At 42.6% G+C, this 25560-nt stretch overlaps 1 protein-coding gene across 1 annotated transcript in view; it reads right to left on the bottom strand.

Moving 5' to 3' along the window:
- Positions 1-4985: 4985 nt before the first annotated feature.
- Positions 4986-25560, bottom strand: part of THBD (thrombomodulin) — a 67977-nt gene continuing 47402 nt past the window's right edge. The window contains exon 2 of the mRNA XM_044292556.1: positions 4986-5173. The gene's annotated coding sequence lies outside the window, so the exon portion shown is untranslated. The remainder of the gene's footprint in view (positions 5174-25560) is intronic.

The following is a 25560-nucleotide window of genomic DNA, read 5'->3' as shown; positions in this document are numbered from 1 at the left end:
GCCGCGCAGAAAATCATTTGTACGTGTTCAACTGTAAAAACTGCATCACAGGATAAGTGGCTGCACGGCACAACCTGGCAGTGCATAATGCCGCCATATAGGCACATTCACAAAGAAAAGCTTGAGCCATGAATCTGACCACAGATGCGCTCTCATGAATAATCCGTATTGTCGTGATGTTGAAATTCGTACAGAAAAAAAAGTATTTGTGCGTGCGGTGCAGTCACATTGAGAAGCCTTGGGCGGGCCAGTGCGCACACACGGCGGACATGGAGATCTCTCATACCGAACATCGGAATGAGAGATCTCCCTGTCCGCCACGCATGCTCACTGGCCCATAATTTTTCCCTACCCTGTAACGCTGCTGTCGGACAGTTTCCTGCTGAGAAGTATGGCGCAAGCGCATTGCTTCTAACCAACTCTGCTGTGAAATGTCCCTACCCCATCGTTGTGTGCCTGCGCAGCGCAGCACACCTCCTTCCAAAGCTTGGAATGTCATGTCCGGTGCGGCCGGAAGTGACGAGGGTAGGGAAATTTTATGGGTAGGGAAATTTTATAGAACACCGTCCTGTGGATGGCAATTCAGTTATATCTATCAGGCAGGCAGGACATTTTGGGCCTGGGACAAAACATCAGGGGCGCAGGCCCTGAATGTTTTTACCGAGCAACGCCCCTGGTGCCAGGGTTCCCCCCACAGCAATAGAGCTCCTCAAAGTCCTTTCAATAGTAATAACTCTCTGCCAGGGTGCATTTAGTGTTAAAGGGCATCTGTCAGCAGATTTGTACCTATGAAACTGGCTGACATGTTGCATGTGCTTGGCAGCTGAAGGTGAGGCAGTTACAGAGAGAGCTGCGCCTCTAGGAATAATGGCAACATCTCCGTTGCTCCTAGATTTTCATTTGCACATATAACATAAAATTAGGGTTGAGCGAATCTAACTTCTTATCATAGATCTGAGGTCAATTCGTTAAAAAACTTAGTTTGTAATGCTGTTTCTGTATACAGCATTAAAATGTAAGTGTTCCGTGTAGGAAAATTTCGTCTTAGCCGAAGTTGCGAGAGACTTTGGTAAATGACTTCGGTATTCCTATCTGCATATTTGGAAACATTTTCAAATAGGAATACAAAGTCAGCTTTGGTACTGGCTGGTACCTCAGTACCAAAGCTGACTTTGGATTCCTATTTTAAAACGTTTTTTAAATACGCAGATAGGAATACCGAAGTCATTTACCGAAGTCTCTCGCAACTTTGGCTGAGACAAAGTTTTCCTACACGGAACACATACATTTTAATGCTGTACACAGAAACAGCATTACAAACTAAGTTTTTTAACTAATCAATTTTGGATCTACGATCCAAAGCTTAATTCGTTCAACCCTTATTAAAACAATTTTTCTCAGCAATGCGGGCACATATGAACATGGGACCAACACAGATGCCTTCAGCTGCCAAGCGCACATGTAACAGGTCAGCCGGTGTCATAGGTACAGATCTGCTGACAGATGCCCTTTAACAGTGCTCCCAATAGTAATAATGCCCCCATTGTGCTCCAGAAGTAATAATGTCCCCATAGTGCTCATACTAGTAATCATGTTCCCCATAGTCCCCTAGTAGTAATAAAGCCCACCATAATTCCCCAGTAGTAATAATTCCCCTTATAATGTGTGCTAGTATAAAAAAATACCTCCTTATAACGTGTACCATGGTTGATGTACATACCCGAGGAAGGGGTCGGTACAACCCTGAAAGGCATTGTGTTTCTCATCAATAAAGCCAAGTTTTTCTTCAAAGAAGGGATCTTAAATACTCCTTTTTGCAGCTCCACCGACAACTCCTTTTTTACTCCTATATCCCTGTGTGATTACCGGAACCTTAGTGCCGACTGGAGGGAACACAGCAGCAAGTGTTTGACAACATACGAGCGATCGTGGTTGTTGTGCAGCTAGTACAGTGCCGCCAGGTGAGAGGAATTCTTTTACCCTGTTACCCTCCAGATACCCCAATCCTACACACCCGACTCTCTCTTTACTTTGTTTACTAGCAACCATTTAAGGTGTGCCAGTACAAAAAATACTTCCTCACAATGATTGCCAGTGCAAAAAATCTCCCCTCATAATGTCTTCCAGGACAGAAAATCTCCCCTTATAATGTGTGTGTGTAAAAAATGCCCCTTATAATGTGTGCAAGTGCAAAAATATGCCCCCTTATGTGTTGCTCTCTGGCTCTGCTGTGCTAAAGGTGCTCTAGCTGGTCTAGGCAAGGCTTGTGCAGCAGGGACAGGCTCCTGTTTCCTTCCCCTACCAGGGGCTACTGTATTCTGACTTCTAACTAGCTAAACTCCTCACTAGAAGGGGTAAAATAGAATGAAAAAAAGGTTCCATTCTATCTAAGATAGCTCTGACATACATGCTGCGATCAGGATGAGGCACATTACCCTTGCCTTATAATGCCCCTTATAATGTGTGCCAGTGCAAAAAATGCCTCCTTCTTTGTGCTCCCCAGATCAGGCAGAGCGATGATGATTACATTACTAGGCACTAGGACAGCGATACAGTTGAATAGTTGAATATAGAGAGATGAGTGCTTCGAAAATGAAAGCACTTTTTTCCCACGACCCTGATGCCATCCCCACTTGTCTCCAGGTTATGCTGCTGTCTGAAGCAATCGCCTCCCCTTGCCTCATTGGAGGTGCGCCCCTTGTTTCACCTCTGGGATCCACCTCTATTTCAAGAACAGAGTCCCACTCCGCATGAGCAGTGTCCTCTCCATTCATTGTTATGGGCACTTCCGAAAATAGGTGAGTGAGCTAGATCGACACTCAGCACCCCCACCGATCAACTGTTCTGGGCAGCCACCAGAGTTGTAAACTATACAGTGGACGGAGCCAGAACAACAAGATTCTGTCCATTGTGTATTGGCCTTGCCATGGTCCTGCAGCTCAGCCCCCATTCAAGTGGAAGCTCAGCTGCAGTATGCCACTGTCAGAAACTACCTAGTGCAGGGATGCCCAACCTGCGGCCTCCAGCTGTTGCAGAACGACAACTCCCAGCATGCCCAGGCAGCCTACAGCTATCAGCCTACAACAGGGCATGGTGGGAGTTGTCATTTTACAACAGCTGGAGGGTCGCAGGTTGAGTATCCCTGACCTAGTGGATGGAGCCTTTCATCTACTTTATAGTTTCCAGTGCAGGCAGCTGCCAGAAACAGCTGACTGGACCCTTACAATCTAATATTGATTACTTATCCTCAGGATAGACCAGGAAAACTCCTTTAAACAGTCCCCCTGAGATTGCTAATAATCCATACACAATTACAAGAATTACGCTGTGCCTTGATAGCACATCCCTATGTAAATGCAAATACACATGAGCAACAATAAATTTTAGCTCATCTTCAGTACATCACTATGACAACAATATTTTGTGGAATTCGCTTTTTCACCACAATATGTGTATTCCGTTTACTTACATTAGGAAAACATATTTGTTGTCGGGTGTCATTGACTGTAACATCCAGTGACCCCTGAGGAAGCTGCAAGAGCGGCGATACACGTGGAACTTTGAGTCCCTCAACCACATTTGAAAATGTGAAACTATTTATATTACTGTTATTTTGGTGTCAAGGTCTTCATTTTGTGCCTGATTTTTGCTTACTATTTTGCTGGTATTCTTTTTATTCAGATATTTTACATTATATATATATATATATATGTATATATGTCACGTAAGGGCTGATGCACACGACCACAAAAAATATGGATGACGTCCGTGTACATTCTGTATTTTGCAGAGCGGAACAGCTGGCCCCTAATAGAACAGTACTATTTTTGTCCGCTATGCGGACAATAATAGGGACATGCCCTATTTTTTAACATGGTTATAAGGGAAAACAATAGCATTCTTAATACAGAATACATAGTACAATAGAGCTGGAGGGGTTAAAAAAAAATTTATAATAATTTAACTCACCTTAATCCACTTGTTGGTGCAGCCCGGCTTCTCTTCTGTCTTCATCTTTGCTGTGCACAGGAAAAGGACCTGTAGTGACGTCACTGCGCTCATCACATGGTCCGTCACATGATCCATCACCATGGTAAAAGATCATGTGATTGACCATGTGATGAACGCAGTGACGTCATCAAAGGTCCTATTCCTCAAAGCAGAAGACAGAAGAGAAGCCGGGCTGCGCAAACAAGTGGATTAAGGTGAGCTATTATTTTATTTATTTTTTTAACCCCTCCAGCCCTATTGTACTATGCATTCTGTATTACCATGTTATAAGGGAAAATAATACAATCTACACAACCTTGAACCCAAACCTGAACTTCTGTGAAGAAGTTCGAGTCTGGTTACCACATTCAGTTTTTTATCACGCACGTGCAAAACACATTGCACCCGCGCGATAAAAACTGAACAACGGAATGCAATCGCAGTCAAAACTGACTGCAATTGCGTACCTACTTGCGCGGGTTTGCCACATTGCACCCAGGACGCATCCGGAGCCAAAACGTGACGCCCGTGTGAAAGAGGCCTTAGAGTTGATTCAACTGACAAATATTTTGGCACTTTAGTATTCTTTTTGGGGCTGCGCTTAGTCTCACATATGGATTGGACCATAGCAGGGATGCATGCTGTGGAAGGAGAGAGGTGTGTCCATATCTGAACACACTCCTTATGAATTGTTGTATTTTATTGTTTTTGGGGCTTTGATCATGTTTTTTGGATATGAATAAAATCGTGTGATTTAACGGTGTAATCTTGGAGTGCGCCATTTTTTTCTCCTTTACATGTGCACTTTCTGTCTTGGTTTATTGTAACGCCAGCCTTCTGGGATAGGAAGTAACTGCCTAGCTACCACTGTCAGCCCTGTTAGCCGTAATGGGGCTAATTTCTCCCTCAGCCAATCCACAGGGGATCATTCTCCTCCTTCTCTCAGACCTTACTGTCAGTCACAGTGCTGATGGATGAATCTCGTAGAGCGTGAAACAGGATCCAAATGTTTATTTGTCCACCAGGGATGTGTCGTACAAGTCATTATCCTAATTCACAAGGTTACAAGGTTTTGTTTTTCGGGAGGGAATGCTGGTTACATGTGTCAGGGTGGATGAAGTTTCTCATCCTATATGGTTGTAAGAAATTCATCAATATAGCTGACGGCCTGGGATATAACCACCTGAAAAGAAAGGTTAGATAGAATTGGTATAAAAAAAACAACAGATTTATTGTATACCTGAGACACTTACTAAGAACAGTAGCTAGGACCCAGTTAAACACATATTAAGTGAGAATTTCATGTAAATAATTCATTTGTATGGAGTTTGTATGTTCTCCTCATGTTTGCGTGGGTTTCCTCCGGGTTCTTCGGTTTCCTCCCACACTCCAAAGACATACTGGTAAGGACCTTAGATTGTGAGCCCCATTGGGGACAGTTGGATACTAATGTCTGTAAAGTGCTGCGGAATATAGTAGCGCTATATAATTGCATAAAATAAATAAAAATAAATCTCCATTTGTCACTGGTAATAATGGGGCTTGAAAGTATCTTTCTGTCCACTAGGTGGCAATATAGAGCTATTCCATATAATTTGGTAATGCTGAACTGAAATATATGGGGTCAGGATTCATGCATACCTGTTTATATGGTGCTGTATTGAAGGGATTTATAGGGGTTGTTCATCATTTTGATATCAATGGCCTATCCATAGGATAGGTCATCGGTATGAGATCAGTGGGCATCCGACTTCCGGCACCCGTTTGAGGAGGCCATGGTGAACGCTGCAGTCTCCGTACAGCTTACCAAGTACAGCGCCGTACATTGTATAGCAGCCGTGGATGGTATTGCCACAGCAGGCCCATTCACCTGCGTCTAGGTCATCTGGCCAATGAAGATGCCACAGCTCTCCTTGCTGGGAGTCAGACCCCCAACAATCAGATATTGATTACTTATCCTGATGATAGGACATCTATACTCTAGTCCTGGAAAACCCACACAGGGTTTCTTTTTCATATTTGAAAACGTTGTCATTTTTATTTTTTTCTTCTGTAATGTGTTTAGTTGGGTTTATTGAACAGCCTACTGACATCAATGGAGAAATGTGGTGTAAAAACAGAAAACTTTAAGCATGCTGCTTTTTGAAGAAAAAAAAATCATAAAAATGCCCCAAACCAAAATGTTGTAAATACTGTAGATCGTGATAATTTGCTATAGTCTCCTAGGAAACATATTGCCACAGGGATAGAATTCCGTTCTAGCTCATAGTAGGGGGTCCTTAGCAGGAGACTCCCTTTCTTTTACTTCCATAAGCCCAAATAGGCCAGTAAACAGAGGTTGTCATTGTAAGACAATTCCTTAAGGCACATGAGATTCGCAAAAATTTCCATTTGGATTTATGTGCATTTCTGCACCATATTCACACCAAAATTTTGGTGCAGATTTGCCGCGGTTTTGCCGCAGATCTCACCCTTCATTGGAAAAGTGTGAAATCCTCAGCTAAAACTGCAAACATAATTGCTGCATGCTGCAGATTTGGAAATCTGAGCCCCTCAGTGGTTAGCAGAGAGGGGCAGGGCCTAAGGCATGACATTTTGTGCCAAAATGCACTACCATTCTGGCATGGTGCAAGCCACCCTAAAATGGCACTCGTACATCATAAATTTGTCACAATGTCTCCACCAACAAAACAGGCAAAATTGCTCGTCTGGCACGGTGCACCGGTTTTGATGCAGTTTAGGCTACATGCACACAACCGTATGTGTTTTGCAGTCCGTAAATTGCGGATCTGCAAAAAAAGCAGATGACGTTCCGTATGGTATCAGTTTTTTTTGCGGATCTATTGTAATAACTAGGAAAAAATTGGACATGCACTATTTTTTTTGCGGAGCAACGGAACGGACATACTGATGCGGACAGCAGACGGTGTGCTGTCCGCATTTTTCCGGACCCATTGAAATTAATGGGTCCGCATCCTATCCGCAAAAAAAAACGGTTCGGACACGGAAACAAAATGCGGTTGTGTGCATGAGGACTTAAAGTGAAGCTACAGGAAGTGGATCCACTAGAAAAGAGGAGTATAAGTCCTTCCTTTACATTTCTTATCCCTTTGAATCTATTCCTGCCTCTATTTTCATACTTAAACCTTGTTTATAACCTTATAAAATCATTGAGCGATATTTACTTAACGCCATAGTTTCGCACGCCATTCTAAAGCTACTTTCACGCCTCCGGTTTGAATTCTGTCCGGATGTGGCCTGACAGAATTCTCCAGATCCGGCACTGCCGGATGCAGATGGAATGTCCTCCAGCCCCATTAAGTATAATGGGATCCAGCGGAGATCTGTACACATTCCAGCATACAAGCGGAGAATCAGCCCGGACACAAATGGCTGCATGCTGTGGTTTGTGTCGGGCCGATCCTCTGTTTGTCTGCCGGCACGGCCATGCCAGAGTTTCCCACCGGAGGTATGAAAATAGCCTTAGTTAAAACCCCACTAGAGGATGACCTAACCAATTTATTAACAGATGCACACCTCTTAATACATTTGACACATTCTCTGCTGTGTGTGCCTTGCAGAAACACGCATAGGGAGTGTGCTGTGGTAGTGAAACAATACTGTGAGTCAGTATGACATGCAGATGACAGGCGTCACTCTTAGAATCACTGCACACTCCACTTATTAGGGCAGTTATGGGGCCAAAACTGACCAAATAACTCATGTGTGAACTCAGCCTTACAGGTCAATGTTAGCTCCAGGAATAAAGAACCAAGCAGAGGCCCAAGATCCTACTGTAGCGTAAAAGAGTGCACTTCTTTTACACCGTCGTCAGCTGATTCCACATAGATGTCTACAGAACCTGTTGTATTAAACGCTTATACAAGTAGAGCCCCCCGACAGAGTGGAGAGGGTGTCAGCAGTAAGTTTGTGTTGACGTCACTGATTATTTTGCCCTTCCCCTGATCCGTCAGAGCAATAACCCCCCAAAAAACGGATCCTGTCTGTTGAGCATCCGCCTTCACTCGGTCAGCATTTGTCAGGCTGTAGTACAATGTTGCTGCCCCGCAGAACAGCAAATAAGACATACTTTATTTTTACACTTATACACCCCAAAAAAGGCTGTAGTACAATGTAACTGCACTGCAGAATGGCAAATAAGGTGTACTGGATGTGACTGAAAGCATTTGTGAGACGGATCCGGATGCGTCTCACAAATGCATTGCAAGAACGAATCTGTCTCTCTACACTTGTCATGCGGACAGACAAATCCGTCTTGTATCTTTTTTCAAATTTTTACCAGTCTGCGCATCGGATCCGGCACTAAATACATTCCTATGGGGAAAAATGCCGAATCTGACATTCAGGCAAGTCTTCCGTTTTTTTGGCCGGAGATAACACCGTAGCATGCTGCGGTTTTATCTTTTGCCTGATCAGTCAACTCAAAACGACTGAACTGAAGACATCCTGATGCATCCTGAACGGATTACTCTCCATTCATAATGCATAGGGATAAAACTGATCAGTTATTTTCCGGTATAGAGCCCCTGTGACGGAACTCTATGCCGGAAAAGAAAAACGCTAATGTGAAAGTACCCTTAGAAGTGTATAGTCTGTGACCATTTTCAGTTTCTGGTAGTAAACAAAAAAAATTCCATTCACTGACAGCAAGAAGAGATTTCAAAGGATGAGGAAGTTAAAAAAAAAAAAAAAAACATATCATTATATCTACGATCCAGTAGCACCAGAGATAGAAATGTAAAATAGAAATGCTAAATTGTGCAGCAAACATCTTAGACCATGTAACATGCACTCTGATTAAGGCACTAATAAATGTATCTACGTGGATAGGTTTGTCACGTTTTCCAGACAGTATGTTATTATACTGCAAACCTAACAATAGGAATAATAACAATGTATTCCCTGCATAGTAATCTAAGTGCAGACATCCTTGTAGAAATGATCAGCATAATAACCAGAGCACAAATTACTGGGGTTCCCAGTATACTTGAATACTACATATTGAGCTCATATGTAAAATGCATTTTGTGTATAGTACAGTAATGTATATTTTATCAATATTTCATACACAGAGTACATACCACCGTAACAAAGGTAACATTCAGTTCACAAACTATTATTTATTGAGGTTAAAAAAAAAAATCACAATTTTTCAATCCACAAATAACTCTACACACCCACACATACTGTACATAGCTGTACAAAGTCTTTATAATAAATAATTATTCACATGATCGTGAAGGATAACATAGCAGTCCATCACTCTGGTTTGTAGCAGATAGCCTCCTAGGAAGGATTCACAGAAACGGTCATATTTCTGCATCCATCTGACAGTATTCAGTGACTGATCACACACCGCTCGCTTGCTAATTTACGTATATTAGTGTGTGATTTGTAAAGGGGACGCATACTCAAATAATTCATTGAAATGCTTTTATCACTATCCTCAGTTGTCACCTCTCCAGCTCTTAGTGGCTGGACATCTAAAAAATATTGGCTATTATTATTACCAGTGGATGATGAAATGAAACTAATGAGCTTCAGGGTGCAAATCTTTGCTTAAGGCTACATGAACACGAACGTTGTTGTTTCCGTATTCGTTCCAATTTTTTTGCGGATAGGATGCGGACCCATTTATTTCAATGGGTTCACAAAAAAAATGCAGTCCACATCAGTATGTCCGTTCTGAAGCCCCCCCCCTCCAAAAATTTTTTTAACATGTCCTATTCTTGTCCATTTTAGGCATTGTTACAATGGATCCTCCCAAAAAACGGATGGCATACTTTTTTTTGGGCGGACCGCAAAACACGTACGATCGTGCGCATGCAGCCTATGGGGGTTCTTTCAACAGGGGTTTAGATTTAACAGAAAGGAGTTTTTTTTTTACATAAGCTCACTTTGTAACATGTAATTCAGCATTTGCTCCCCAGGAGCAGATCTCCTTACATCCCACCCTGGACAGGTGACTACATAAAACACTATGGGGGAGATTTATCAAAACTGGTGTCAGGGAAAACTGGCTTTGTTCGTTGCAATCAATTCAATTCAACTTCTCATTTCCTAAGGACTTCTGAAAAATGGTAAAGCGGAATGTAATGTAAGGTTTGGTTGCTATGGGTAACCAACTAAGCCAATTTTCCTTTACACCAGTTTTATTAAATCTCCGCATATGTACACATAACTCACTGTGCCAGCAGTTTTCCAGCTACCATGGTGCCTATATCTGCTCTTGGAGACTCATCATATGGTTGATTGGACATCAGCTTTTGTAAGCCAGAATAAGTGGAAAAGTCTTTTAAGCAAACCACAGAACATTGCCTTACACTGTTAAGTTTTATATATATATATTATTTATAAAATCAGAGAACCCCTTTAAATAATAAGTAAAGCAGTGACATTGTGTGTCTTGCACCAGGCAAGCCAATGTCACATGAGGGTTGTTTCCTGATGCTGAAGCTTTCTATAGGTATCAGGTTTATGCAATATTACTAAACTGCTGGGTTAACTCAAATATGGTTTCAGTTATTACAGATACCGGGGATAGGCTGAGCAATTGGTATCACCCCTAAGGTACTGTAAGAAAACAAACCAGCTGCTGGGATTTGAAAATCGGAGTTTCCCAGAAAGAATAAATGAGATGGAGTATAAAAGAGGGAAACATTGGTGGTAAAAATAGACCGTGAGGAAAAAGTATGTAAAGAGAAAGGGAGGCAATAAAAGAGAAAGAAAGAAAGAAAGAAAGAAAGAAAGAAAGAAAGGTGAGAGAATAAAAAAGGGAGACAAAAAGTAGAATTACAGAGAGAGAGAGAGAGAGAGAGAGAGAGAGAGAGAGAGAGAGAGAGAGAGAGAACAAGATTAAGAGGAATTTGTATATATATGTAACACAACATGTGAAAATAGGAAACAATGTAGAGGGGGTTCTAAAAGGGGACAAAGAATGACTGCAGTAGATATTCCCTCCTGTGTACCATATACTTCATCTGCATTCACTTTATGTATTTACACTACTACATGTCTTACACATTGGTAGTTCACTACTCTCTGGTGTACACTGCTTTAAGAGGCTCAGACAGCTATCTGTCCTGGTCCAATTTGTAGCCTGTGACTCCAATGTGACTACAAGTCCAAGCCCCAAACTAGTCACTTGAAGTTATTTTTTGCATATTGTCTACAGTACATCATAGTGCTCACTATAGTTTGTGCTGGGGCTCTGTCATGACTTGTTGGAGTACCATATCCTTCTCAGCGTTCTTACACTTATAGTCCAGGGCATGCTCCTCTATGTAATGCTTCCTCAGCATATGACAGAGGATGGCTAACAAGACAGTTAACATTGATATTATTCCTATGCATATTCCCAGTAACATAGCTGGCTGTAGACTGTGGATATCTGGAGGTCTGGTGGTGGGTGGTGAGGTTTGGGAAGGTGGCACTGGGGTAAGTTCTGCTCCACCTGATCCCTCCTCAGGTGGTATACATGCTTCATTATGGACAGTGTAGCCATCAGGGCAGGTACATAGGAAGGACCCAAAAGTATTAATACATGAGTTTGGCCAGTCACAAGGAGAGGCATCACACTCGTCCACATCAGCGCAGATATAGACTCCATCCTCAAGTTGATCCACTATGTATCCTTCTGGGCATTGGCAGCTATCATTATTATTTATGTCACAGTCAGCCTCACAGAAAGACGTGTTGCAGAACCGTTTGCATTTATAGGGTTTTTTCTCATCAGTGACATACCCATCATCACAATAGCATCTGTAGCCTCCATCGAAGTTCTCACATCCGTGCTCACAGAGAGTTGTTGGGATGCCACACTCATCAATGTCCAGACAAAGTGACCCACAGCTTTCTCCAGGCTCACAAGTCTCAACCATCTCAAAACCAGGTTTGCAGCCGCAGATAAAGCCTCCAATTGTATTAGTGCAGAGGTCCTCACATATATTGGGGTTGGCAGCACAGTCATCAATATCTTCACAGGTTCTTCCATCACCCCCTAGCGTAAAGCCTTCAGAACACATACAGAGGAACCCTGGTGGGTCAGAAACTGGGACACAGAGTTGGCTGCAAGGACTGGGGTCGCAAGGTTTGGTGCAGCCCCTGTGGTCAGCTTTTAGCTCTGATCCTGAAGGACACTTGCACTGTGCAGTGTCAGATTCTTCTACACACTCATGTTCACAGCCCCCATTCAATATCAGACAGCTCCAGGCACCTGGGCTATCACTGCTCCAAGCCACAGTCCCATCAGCTTTCTCTTCACAAAATAGTTTGGTATTGTTTGGAGATGTGGAGATGTCTACAATGGTACCAGGTGGGAACACAGTACCCCCAGTGGAGGCCAATCCAAGGGCAACATGATAATAAGTGGCATTGTAAGAGAAAGGTAACTCAAGAGAAAAACAGGTTGAAGAATAACTTATCTCACACAAGTAGCCATCAGGCTTGGAGTCACAAGGATCCTCTTCCCAGGTGCCATCTTTGCGCACAGTGACGCAGTGGGCCCCACACTTCTGCTCCTCCTTCTTCCAGTTTGTGTAATCTGTGTGGCTGTCACCTGTCACCCAGGTATAGCCCCTCAGGGGCAGCTGCAGGTCTGTGCATCGGTTGCTAAATGGTTGCTCCAGCCCTATCCAGACCTTGGCATCTTCTTGGTGAGCCTTGGCCATAAACATAGCGATGGCATCAGCCTGCACTGTGTTCTTCACAGTTAATAGCTGTCCCTTTTTCACTTTGCACGACTTCTTCGCCTTGGAGTACCGTTGACTATCCCAGGATACAGAATAACAAGCCTGATCTAAGCAGACAAACTCTGAGGTGACTTCATCCAGTAAAGCCAGTTGCACTAGCTGCGTGGAGACAAGAGCACTCCAGATAATGTGGAACAGCAGCATCATGTTCCTGGATGTTCAGCCAAGAGCAAAGCGTGGTCTTGGCAGAAGAGCAGAGCTTTGAATGGCAGCTGTAAAAGTGCAAGTTCCCCAGCTCGGAAGTCCTAAAAGGTCCACAACTCTCCGAGCTCTGTGTCATGTCTCTAAGTTTGTACCCAAGTTTATATTCTCCCAGCCCTCCAGAAGAGAGGAAGGAAGGAAGTGCCTGGAAGGAAGGGCTGGAGCCGCCTGGGATGATGATGATGATGATCTGCTGCTTGTAGCGCTTAGTGATTGCTGCACAACTTGTAGGCAATGACCTGGACACGGTTCATTTACATTACAGGGAGCTGCTTGTAAATCATGATCAGTGAAAGTGTATAATAGGATAGAGGTGGAGGGGGAAGGGGTGGGAAACGAGGAGAGTCACTTGCTACTCATCATCTGGGAGGAGTTGTGTTGAAACATCCACTAGCTCGTATCTGAGAACCCAAAGAACTTTGGAGAAGTTCAGCAACCTTTCCAGAACTTTGCATTTTTTTTTCTTGCAATTTCAGTTCAGCAAAGAAGCTGTGCAGAACTTTCCTGCTGAGGTGTAAATAGGAAGCAGGAGGGAGTGATCCGAATTATCATGCAAATTACTGTGCCTGTGAAAAGCTGAGTGCCCTGAATCTCAGCCCTCTCACTGGTGGTGCTGGAAGTGGTGACTGCACTAACGAGCTACAGTATCTGGATGGAAGGGAATCGTAGCAAAACTGTTAAAGGGAACCTGACACTGGGATTTTATGTATAGAGCTGAGGACATGGGTTGCTAGATGGCCGCCAGCACATCCGCAATACTCAGTCCACATAGCTCTGTGCGTTTTTTTTTTACACAATAAAGGCAATTTGAGCATATGCAAATTAACCTGAGATGAGTCCTGTCCCTGACTCATCTCAGGGACAGGACTCATCTCAAGTTAATTTGCATATGTATCAAATTGTTTTTTTTTTTTTTTTTACACAATAAAAGCACACAGAGCTATGGGGTCTGGGTATTGCGGATGTGCTAGCGGCCATCTAGCAACCCATGTCCTCAGCTCTATACACAAAATCCCAGTAACAGGTTCCCTTTAAGTCTTGCATTTTTCTGGATTGTACAGATGCTCTAGGTTCAAACTTTAGTCGATGACTTTAGGCAGCCAGGCAGATTTCTATGCAGAATATTTCTACAGACTGAAGATCAGTTCCATTCACCTGAATGGAGATGGCAAAAAGCTGTATGTTTGTCACCAAAACAACCCCATTCAGAAGAATGGAACTGATTTTCAGCAGCAGAAATTTTGAAAAGAAAAATATGCGGTGTGTGAAGGCATCCTTAAAGGGAACCTGACTAGTGTTGTGCGAATCAAAGTCCGATCCGAATTTCAGGGAAAATTTGATTTGCCGCAAAACTGAATTTCCTTGTGCTTCGTGGTAACGAACCAATTTCCCCTGAAATGGTGTCCAAAAAAACCCCCCAAAAAACATACCGTCCTCTTGCTTGAAGATCTCACATAAAATTCCATGCGTGCTGACCTATGACGTCACCACGCCAGCTGGTGTGATGATGTCATCACAGCCCATGTAATCTTCAAGAAGATGGCGGCCCTCGAGCAAATGGATGAGGTAAGTATAATTTAATTTTTTTATTTCTTTTTACACCCGATTATTGCTATCAGATCCCGCGATCATGTATGGGTTACAATGATGGGGGCAGCGCTATGGCTGCTCTCCGTCATTACACCCACTCCTTACAAAGAAATGCACTTTGTAACAAAGCAATTAGCCACAAAGCAAATTTTTTTTTGTAAAATTCTGCAAAGCAGCCGAATCAAATTTTGGAATACTTTGCTCATCTCTAAACCTAACATCGAAATATTCAACATTTATTATTTGAAGTATGTTGTCCCTGATGTTGCTAAATCAACTTTATTCCACGCCCCACAGTGTGCTAATGAGCATTTGGAAAATCAGGAGGCTGGCTCTTGCATCAAGTCAAGTACGCCATGCCATCTATCTGCCTACTGCCTCTTTATTGAGCAATGGCAATGTTATCTCCTAGCTCCTCCACATCTTGCGCATGTGCCCTCTGTCTCCTCCAGCGCCTGCGCAGTGTAGCTGGGTGTACAGTGCCTGGCTTCAGCACATATCTGCTTGATGCAGTGATGGCGTGCTCACGGTCATCATCACTAGGGGGCATGTCCAAGATTTTTGTATATAGTTTTGCTTATGTTTTAATACATTTATAAAAATCAAGTACTTTGAAAACTACATATTTGCATCACCATATTCCTCCTCCCATAACTTTGTTATATTTGTACTGAGATATGTAATGGCTCATTTTTTGTTGGGCAATAGTTTGTGTTAATACCATTTTGGAGTACTTTATGCACTACTTCGTGGTTACTTGTTTTTTTTTTTTTTTAGGTGAAATGACCAAAAAATGTTGGTTCGTCCATTTTTTTTTTTCTGATACGCTGTTCACCACTTTAGATAAATACTTTATATTTGGGCATATATAAAGCCCACTGTTATGTACTGCTGACATTAGCCCATCGCTAATGTCAGTCAGCTACATAACGTAATTTCTGATGGCAGAAACCCTTTAAGTAGCAGAATACATTTAAAGGGAACCTGTCATCGCCTTTATGCTGTCCATACTAAAGGCAGAATAAAATACAGACAGGTGAGTTGATTTCAGCAATCTGTCATTTATAAATTGCAAGTAAGTGGTAGTCAAGAACCAACATCACAATCATTTCAGACTGGGCCTGGAGAAGAGTCCCGGTCACCTGAGAAGAGTCCTGGTCACTCATGACTTCTTGCTCTCCTGCCCACCTGCTGATGGCTGACAGTCTTCTACCTAGTTTTCTCCCTTTCTCTCTAGGTGAGCCAATGGCTGCCAATCATCAGCAGATGGGTGAGAGAGCAGGAGATTATGTATAACCAGGACTCTTCTCAGGTAGATTTGACTCTTTTCAAAGCCTGGGCTGCAATGATTATGATGCTGGTTCTCAGCAACCACTCACTTTTAGCTCATGAGTGACACACCGCTGAAATCACCTTAAGTGAGGTCAGAATAAAGTTGACAGGTTCCCTTTAAATTAAAATAAGAAGTTGCCCTCGGTCTCACCCACATTATCTGCCTTTTACGTCAGAAAAAGTTTAACACATGCTTCATAAATATGGCACTCATTCCGAACACCCTATTTCTCAATGTATTAACTGCAACTGTATCAACTGGCATAAACACACAGAATCTCCTGCACGTTACAAAGATGTCTGCCTGCAGATACCACTAGGGAGGACTCTGTGCCTAGGGGTTTTACAGTTACCATTGTCTGCAATGGAAGCTGTAATCATTTCTTTGCACTGAGCTCCCCCCAAGTGGTGGCTTCATGAAAATGTAGTGTTTTCACATTAGGAACAGAAGTTCAGCGTGGGGCCCCTCCTCACCCCTGGCCCTGTAGGAGTCATGTGGTCTGCCTCCATTTAAGGAATACCACTGATTCATGCCAATTTCTGGTGTAATTTATGGAAATATGTCAGCTATAGAAGACCATATTCCCTGCTACAAACCTTACCCACGTTTCTCAAGGGTTATAAAAAGAGATGTGTTCAAAACCAGTTGAAAAAGTTTTCGCAATGGGTACAACCACACGGTCGGGTTGCCATTAACAATGAAGACCATGATGACCACAGCAGTGCCGCAACCCGACCAGATCATAACCGTGCCATGTGGTCATACCCTATGTGATGTCATACAGACAACATGTACACAGTCCCATCAGGTGCATTAGTCCCTAAGGGGGTTCTTCTGGAATAATGTAATTTTTGAAATTTCAAGCAGCCTGCCTCTCTGACCAGAAGTACTTTCCTGCTCCCTGCTGCTCCAGTCCTCCATGCAGGCTCCCGAGTGTCCATGTTCCGGTCAACAGAGTGTTTACATCCGGTGCAGCATGAGCATGGCACATGCTCTGCTGCAGCCAATGACTGGCTTCAGAGGTGATGTGTCTCATTCAGGTCAATGAAACAGATTTTCAATCGTAGAAAATTTTCTGGAACAAAATCTGCCATGTGAAGGCACCATTATAAAAACTGATGAGCGGGATTAGTAGAAATGAAGGCTAACCACAGTGTGGCACATCTGCTTTCTGTTACATTTTTTTTGTCAAAGCTAAGACCAAGTAAAACAGGGAGGAGGACGTAAAATTTTGTTTTCTAGTTTTAGCAAAAAAAAGAGGGGGGGGGGGGGAGGGAACAAAGGCAGAAAACTCTCTGCACAATAACATGTGACCTGAAGAATCATCTCATTAATTAGCTGCTCCTACAGGGATGCCAGAAGTATACTCTGAGTCCCAGCTGCAGTGCTGACTTCCCACAGTGTTCAACCTGGAAGTCATTATCATGTGAAGTTCTGGCTTCTCACAGCAGAGGGACTGGATGACAGTCAGAAAGTCTCCCATTTGCTTCAGCATTGTGGAGACTTCCCCTTTATACAAGACACATGATTACGCCGGGTCTAATAAAGTGGAAGTGGTTCTACCCTGCACTTACTCTACATAACCAGCTCAAATCAGTCTTTAGCTGGTACATGGTACTACAACTGGCATTGCACTGCTATCACTAAAGCCTCATTCACATGCCAGCGATTTAGGGACTTGTGCTGTCCATGTTCTCCATGGACAGCACATGTGCCCATTCATTTTAATGTGTGTATTCACACATCAGTATTTTAGCACGGTCCGTGGGTCCATGGTTTTAGCACGGAAGCATACTCTATTTTGTCTGTGTTCACAGATCCAGTATGCCCATTATAATCTATGGCAGTGATGGCAAACCTATGGCATGGGTGCCAGAGGCGGCACTCAGAGCACTCTCAGTGGGCACCCGCACCCTGGAAAAAGTCTATGGTGTACCAATATACTCTGGACTTTACCAGCCATTCATCAGCGCTGGGCGCACTATGAACAGCACGGACAGCACATTGAATGTAGGCAGGTCATTATACTTAAATGATACATGGAAAATATACTATACTGGACTGTAGTATTCAGGATAAATTGCTTTGTTGGCACTTTGCAATAAATAAGTGGGTTTTGGGCTGCAGTTTGGGCACCCGGTCTCTAACAGGCTCGCCATCACTGATCTATGGGTTCGTGAAAAACACGGATACAACACGGATGGCATCCGTATTTTATTCATGTTTTAAGGACCATTAGGAGGACATGCTATGAAAATTAGTTTTTGTGGCTGTTAAAGGGAACCTGTCACCTGGATTTTGTGTATAGAGCTGAGGACATGGGTTGCTAGATGGCTGCTAGCATATCCGCAATATCCAGTCCCCATAGCTCTGTGTGCTTTTATTGTGTAAAAAAAACTATTTTATATATATGTAAATTAACCCAAGATGAGTCCTGTATGTGAGATGAGTCAGGGACAGGACACATCTCAGGTTAATTTGCATATGTATCAAATCTTTTATTTTTTACACAATAAAAGCACACAGAGCTATGGGGACTGGGTATTGCGGATGTGCTAGTGGCGATCTAGCAACCCATGTCCTCAGCTCTATACACAAAATCCTGGTGACAGGTTCCCTTTAAGTCTGGATGACACACGGACAGCAAAAAATGGACACACAATGACCAAACACGGATCCTTCAAGGACATCTTTACAGATCAATGAGTAGGCAGGGTCAGTAGAAATGAGCCAACTCTGACTTCAAAGTAATTGTATAATTGATTTATTTAATGTAAAAGTTTTGTATTTATTTTCAAAGGAATTTAGGAAAGATTAGACATTTTTATCATATAAATATATGTTATGTTCTACCAAGCTAGGGTCCCTAATGTTTCAAAAAACTGTGATAACCAGGATAAAAATCAGTTATCACCGCTGCCTTGTCCTCTGACCATAATTGTTCCTACCCCTTTCATTTGTGTTGATTATAGGCAGCAGATCCCTGAATACAGAGGGCAAGGTGCTGCCAATAATTGAGCACCTTTTATGCTACAGAAAGATGCAATCAGAGAAAAAAAAGGAATTAACTCATTTGCTGAGTGATTTGCAGTACAATTACATAAGCCAGTTATCAGGAACAAGTGTTCCTGCGAAAATGTTCCGTGTGTAATGGCAGGCAATGATGGCCAGTTCACCGCGTTCGCCCGCAAACACATGCGGGCTGCCATCTTAACTCTTAAGTCCAGCGATGCACAGGTAAGCCCTTACTGCTGCCTGCGTCGCGAGCCGGTCTGAAACAAATGCGGTCACCGGAAGCAGGCAGTTCCAAGAACAGCCGCCGGGGGCCTTCATCGGGCTGTTCTTGGAACTGCCTGCGCCTGGTGACCGCATTTGTTTCAGACTGGCTCCCTACACAGGCACAGGTAAGGGCTTTCCTGTGCATCGCCGGACTTGTGAGTCAAGATGGCAGCCCTCATGATGGCAGGTTTACACAGGGCATTTGTTAGTACGAATACTCATTCCTGATAGTCGGCACTCGTAGGTGTCTAAGATCACCCAATGAACAAGCCAAATACTGGTTCATTGGATGAAATGATCATTTGGTGTGGACACTTATATCATCATTTCTGGGCAGCAGATTGTGCTGTGTAAAAAGTGATCTGCTGCCCCGAAACACTGAATCTGTATAAGGATAAGTGATAGCGGTAGACATCTCTCATCCCCATACAGTGAAGCTGATTGCTGCCTGTTTATGCGGCTCTTTACTCCACTGACAAGAAGGCAATTATCGGGAAGTAGCTGCCCCTTCCAGATAATTGCCTACTCAATCGGCGCATGTAAATGCACTTTAATAGCTGGCCCTTTAGATTAAGTATCTTCCTGTTGTTGCTCCAAGGCCCTTAAATGTCTCTGCACATGCTCAGTAGTGATGGTCCTTTTTTTAAATGTATTAAATGCATAGTGCATATTTACAACTTCAAAAGCTATATTTTATGTTCTACCTAAGCAACTTGATTATTTATTATTTATGTTCATCCATTTTGCTACAGTAAATTTGTTATTACTAATTATTATTTTACATGAGCCATTTATGTTGGAGTCAGGAATCTGGATCTGGAATGCTTAAAAATAGAGTTGGAGATGCAGTAAAAAGTTTGGCTTACTGACTGCGGCCCTGACTATGACATTATAGGCTATGCTCCTTTTTATTAATACAAGATCAGTTATCTGGTGTAGAAGATGATAAATCACATTGAAGCATGGGCATAACAACAGCCATAACAGTTTTTATGGGGTCCCAGAGTTATCAAATTCTTTTTACCCGCAGCTGCAACTAGAAGGAGATAAGATAAGATAAGATGCCTTTATTGTCACTGTACAATACAATGTAATACAATGTACAATACAATGAAATGTTGTTTGGAGCAATCCTAGATGCCATGGACAGAGGAATAAGAACTGACATTTAAACTAAAGCATTACACTAGAAAAAACAACAACATTGCATTACTAAGCACAGTTCACAGCATATATATATAGCAAGAGAAAAGTAGGAAGCGCTTATGAGTATATCTACACACAGAAGGAGCTCCTTACTTCCAGGTAAGTACTGACTGCTATTGGGCCTAGAGGTAGTGGTTGCTCTGCATTGAACTGCTTCTCTTGCTCCTGACATACAGTACAGACCAAAAGTTTGGACACACCTTCTCATTCAAAGAGTTTCTTTATTTTCATGACTATGAAAATTGTAGATTCACACTGAAGGCATCAAAACTATGAATTAACACATGTGGAATTATATACATAACAAAAAAGTGTGAAACAACTGAAAATATGTCATATTTTAGGTTCTTCAAAGTAGCCACCTTTTGCTTTGATTACTGCTTTGCGCACTCTTGGCATTCTCTTGATGAGCTTCAAGAGGTAGTCACCTGAAATGGTCTTCCAACAGTCTTGAAGGTGTTCCCAGAGATGCTTAGCACTTGTTGGCCCTTTTGCCTTCACCCTGCTGTCCAGCTCACCCCAAACCATCTCGATTGGGTTCAGGTCCGGTGACTGTGGAGGCCAGGTCATCTGGCGCAGCACCCCATCACTCTCCTTCATGGTCAAATAGCTCTTACACAGCCTGGAGGTGTGTTTGGGGTCATTGTCCTGTTAAGTTAAAAAATAAATGATGGTCCAACTAAACGCAAACCGGATGGAATAGCATGCCGCTGCAAGATGCTGTGGTAGCCATGCTGGTTCAGTATGCCTTCAATTTTGAAAAAATCCCCAACAGTGTCACCAGCAAAGCACCCCCACACCATCACACCTCCTCCTCCATGCTTCACGGTGGGAACCAGGCATGTAGAGTCCATCCGTTCACCTTTTCTGCGTTGCACAAAGACATGGTGGTTGGAAGCAAAGATCTCAAATTTGGACTCATCAGACCAAAGCACAGATTTCCACTGGTCTAATGTCCATTCCTTGTGTTCTTTAGCCCAAACAAGTCTCTTCTGCTTGTTGCCTGTCCTTAGCAGTGGTTTCCTAGCAGATATTCTACCATGAAGGCCTCATTCACACAGTCTCCTCTTAACAGTTGTTCTAGAGATGTGTCTGCTGCTAGTACTCTGTGTGGCATTGACCTGGTCTCTAATCTGAGCTGCTGTTAACCTGCGATTTCTGAGGCTGGTGACTCGGATGAACTTATCCTCCGCAGCAGAGGTGACTCTTGGTCTTCCTTTTCCTGGGGTGGTCCGCATGTGAGCCAGTTTCTTTGTAGCGCTTGATGGTTTTTGTGACTGCACTTGGGGACACTTTCAAAGTTTTCCCAATTTTTCTTTTTTCTTTTTTCTTGCCATAATACAAATTCTAACAGTCTATTCAGTAGGACTATCAGCTGTGTATCCACCTGACTTCTCCACAACGCAACTGATGGTCCCAACCCCATTTATAAGGCAAGAAATCCCACTTATTAAACCTGACAGGGCACACCTGTGAAGTGAAAACCATTTCAGGTGACTACCTCTTGAAGCTCATCAAGAGAATGCCAAGAGCGTGCAAATCAGTAATCAAAGCAAAAGGTGGCTACTTTGAAGAACCTAGAATATGACATATTTTCAGTTGTTTCACACTTTTTTGTTATGTATATAATTCCACATGTGTTAATTCATAGTTTTGATGCCTTCAGTGTGAATCTACAATTTTCATAGTCATGAAAATAAAGAAAACTCTTTGAATGAGAAGGTGTGTTCAAACGTTTGGTCTGTACTGTATATTCACTGCATTTTCTGACAGTCACCATTAGGGGGAGCTCAGTGCAAACATTTTATTTACAGTTTTGATTGCTACCAATGGTAACTAAATACATTCCCATGCATTAAGCTCCCCCTAGTGGTGGCTGCAAGCAGACAGGTTTATAATATACTATGTGAAAGGAAACTGAAGATTTACTAATATACACAAATGTATTGGGACACGTACACATGGGTAGGAGCTTTTATGATATCACATTCTAAATCCATTGCGCCCCTTTGCAGATAAAACAGCTTCTACTCTTCTGGGAAGGCTTTCTACAAGGATTTGGAGTGTGTCTGCAGGAATTTTTGCCAATCATGCAGAAGATCACTTGTGAGCTCAGACACTGATGTTGGAGGAGAGAGCCTGGCTCGCAATCTCTATTCACGTTTATTTTACTCACTTATATGACATATTCCTTACAGCTTTACAGACATTATCATCTTTTCCTGTTTTTTTTGCTGTAAAGGTTTGTAAAGGCAGGCTGTATGGCTGGTACTCGATTCTATATACAGGTCCTTCTCAAATAATTAGCATATTGTGATAAAGTTCATTATTTTCTGTAATGTACTGATAAACATTAGACTTTCATATATTTTAGATTCATTACACACCAACTGAAGTAGTTCAAGCCTTTTATTGTTTTAATATTGATGATTTTGGCATACAGCTCATGAAATCCCAAATTTCCTATCTCAAAAAATTAGCATATTTCATCTGACCAATAAAAGAAAAGTGTTTTTAATACAAAAAAAGTCAACCTTCAAATAATTATGTTCAGTTATGCACTCAATACTTGGTCGGGAATCCTTTTGCAGAAATGACTGCTTCAATGCCGCGTGGCATGGAGGTAATCAGCCTGTGGCACTGCTGAGGTGTTATGGAGGCCCAGGATGCTTCGATAGCGGCCTTAAGCTCATCCAGAGTGTTGGGTCTTGCGTCTCTCAACTTTCTCTTCCCAATATCCCACAGATTCTCTATGGGGTTCAGGTCAGGAGAGTTGGCAGGCCAATAGAGCACAGTGATACCATGGTCAGTAAACCATTTACCAGTGGTTTTGGCACTGTGAGCAGGTGCCAGGTTGTGCTGAAAAATGAAATCTTCATCTCCATAAAGCTTTTCAGCAGATGGAAGCATGAAGTGCTCCAAAATCTCCTGATAGCTAGCTGCATTGACCCTGCCCTTGATAAAACACAGTGGACCAACACCAGCAGCTGACATGGCACCCCAGACCATCGTCTGTGGGTACTTGACACTGGACTTCAGGCATTTTGGCATTTCCCTCTCCCCAGTCTTCCTCCAGACTCTGGCACCTTGATTTCCGAATGACATGCAAAATTTGCTTTCATCCGAAAAAAGTACTTTGGACCACTGAGCAACAGTCCAGTGCTGCTTCTCTGTAGCCCAGGTCAGGCGCTTCTGCCGCTGTTTCTGGTTCAAAAGTGGCTTGACCTGGGGTATGCGGCACCTGTAGCCCATTTCCTGCACACGCCTGTGGATGTTTCTACTCCAGACTCAGTCCACTGCTTCCGCAGGTCCCCCAAGGTCTGGAATCGGTCCTTCTCCACAATCTTCCTCAGGGTCCATTCACCTCTTCTCGTTGTGCAGCGTTTTCTGCCACACTTTTTCCTTCCCACAGACTTCCCACTGAGGTGCCTTGATACAGCACTCTGGGAACAGCCTATTCGTTCAGAAATTTCTTTCTGTGTCTTACCCTCTTGCTTGAGGGTGTCAATGATAGCCTTCTGGACAGCAGTCAGGTCGGCAGTCTTACCCATGATTGCGGTTTTGAGTAATGAACCAGGCTGGGAGTTTTTAAAAGCCTCAGGAATCTTTTGCAGGTGTTTAGAGTTAATTAGTTGATTCAGATGATTAGGTTAATAGCTCGTTTAGAGAACCTTTTCATGATATGCTAATTTTTTGAGATAGGAATTTTGGGTTTTCATGAGCTGTATGCCAAAATCATCAATATTAAAACAATAAAAGGCTTGAACTACTTCAGTTGGTGTGTAATGAATCTAAAATATATGAAAGTCTAATGTTTATCAGTACATTACAGAAAATAATGAACTTTATCACAATATGCTAATTTTTTGAGAAGGACCTGTATAAACATGTGTCAATGAGAGTGAATGAGACATCTAAATTCATTGCTTAAAGGGAACCTGTCACTGGGATTTAGTGTATAGAGCTGAGGACATGGGTGGCTAGATGGCCGCTAGCACATCCGCAATATCCAGTCCCCATAACTCTGTGTGCTTTTATTGTGTAAGAAACCCAGATTTGATACATATGCAAATTAACCTGAGATGAGTCCTGTCCATGACTCATCTCACGTACAGGACACATCTCAGGTTAATTTGCATATGTATCAAATCGTTTTTTTTACACAATGAAAGCACACAGAGCTATGGGGACTGGATATTGCGGATGTGCTAGCGGCCATCTAGCAACCCATGTCCTCAGCTCTATACACAAAATCCCGGTAACAGGTTCCCTTTAAGATTAGTGTTGAGTGAATCGAAGTGAAACAAACTGACTTCAATCTGAATTTCAGAAAAAATTTGATTCCCTACGAATCTGAATTTCCTTACGCTTTATGGTAAAGAATTGTTTTATTCTTAAAATGGCAGCTACATTTGTTACAAAGAGAAACCCAGGAACGTGATATAACCCATAATGCTGTGCAGCCAGCCAATCAGCAAATAGCCATCCCTTGTGATGTCACAGCCCTATGAAAGCCTCATCCCGCCCTATCTCTGCTATTTTACTGTGACTAAGCATAGGGGCAGGCTTGCTAAGTGCTAGAAACAGTTGTTAATAAAGCTTTTAATTGTAGAATATTGGATATGGACAGTGTAGGAAGATTGTAGGGAGAATTTTTACACTATAGGGAGACTACAGGGACAGTGCAGGCTCAGTGTAATAGCCCTGTGCATCTTGTTCAACTGCTGCGCCATTCATACCTAATATGTTCTATTATACATAGACTTACTGTGCATCACACTCATTGTCAACAGGCGGTCTAATATATAGGAGCATTTTTCTAGTTCATCTGCTGCACCATTTATATTTAATGTGTTCTGTTATACATAGACTTACTGTGCATCAAACACATTGTCAATAGGCGGTCTAATATATAGGCACATTTTAGTTCATGTGCTGCACCATTCATACTTAGTTCTGTTTTGCATAGACTTACTGTGCTTCAGACTCATTGTCAACAGGCAATTTAATGCATAGGTGTGTTTATCTAGTACAGTGGTGGGCAAACTTTTTTGTCAACTGAGCCAAATATTGCCAAAACCACGATTGAATTTTTTTTCGAGAGCCACATTTTTAAAACCTAAAATATTGCGTCAACAGTACCAGTGAGGACTATTAGGGCTCATGCACACGACCGTGTTCCCGCCGTTG

This window comes from Bufo gargarizans, chromosome 4 (genome assembly GCF_014858855.1).
Source record: "Bufo gargarizans isolate SCDJY-AF-19 chromosome 4, ASM1485885v1, whole genome shotgun sequence".
In the NCBI taxonomy this organism is placed as follows: domain Eukaryota; kingdom Metazoa; phylum Chordata; class Amphibia; order Anura; family Bufonidae; genus Bufo; species Bufo gargarizans.
Note: the sequence above shows the minus strand (reverse complement) of the source record. Positions and strands in the feature narration are given on the sequence as shown.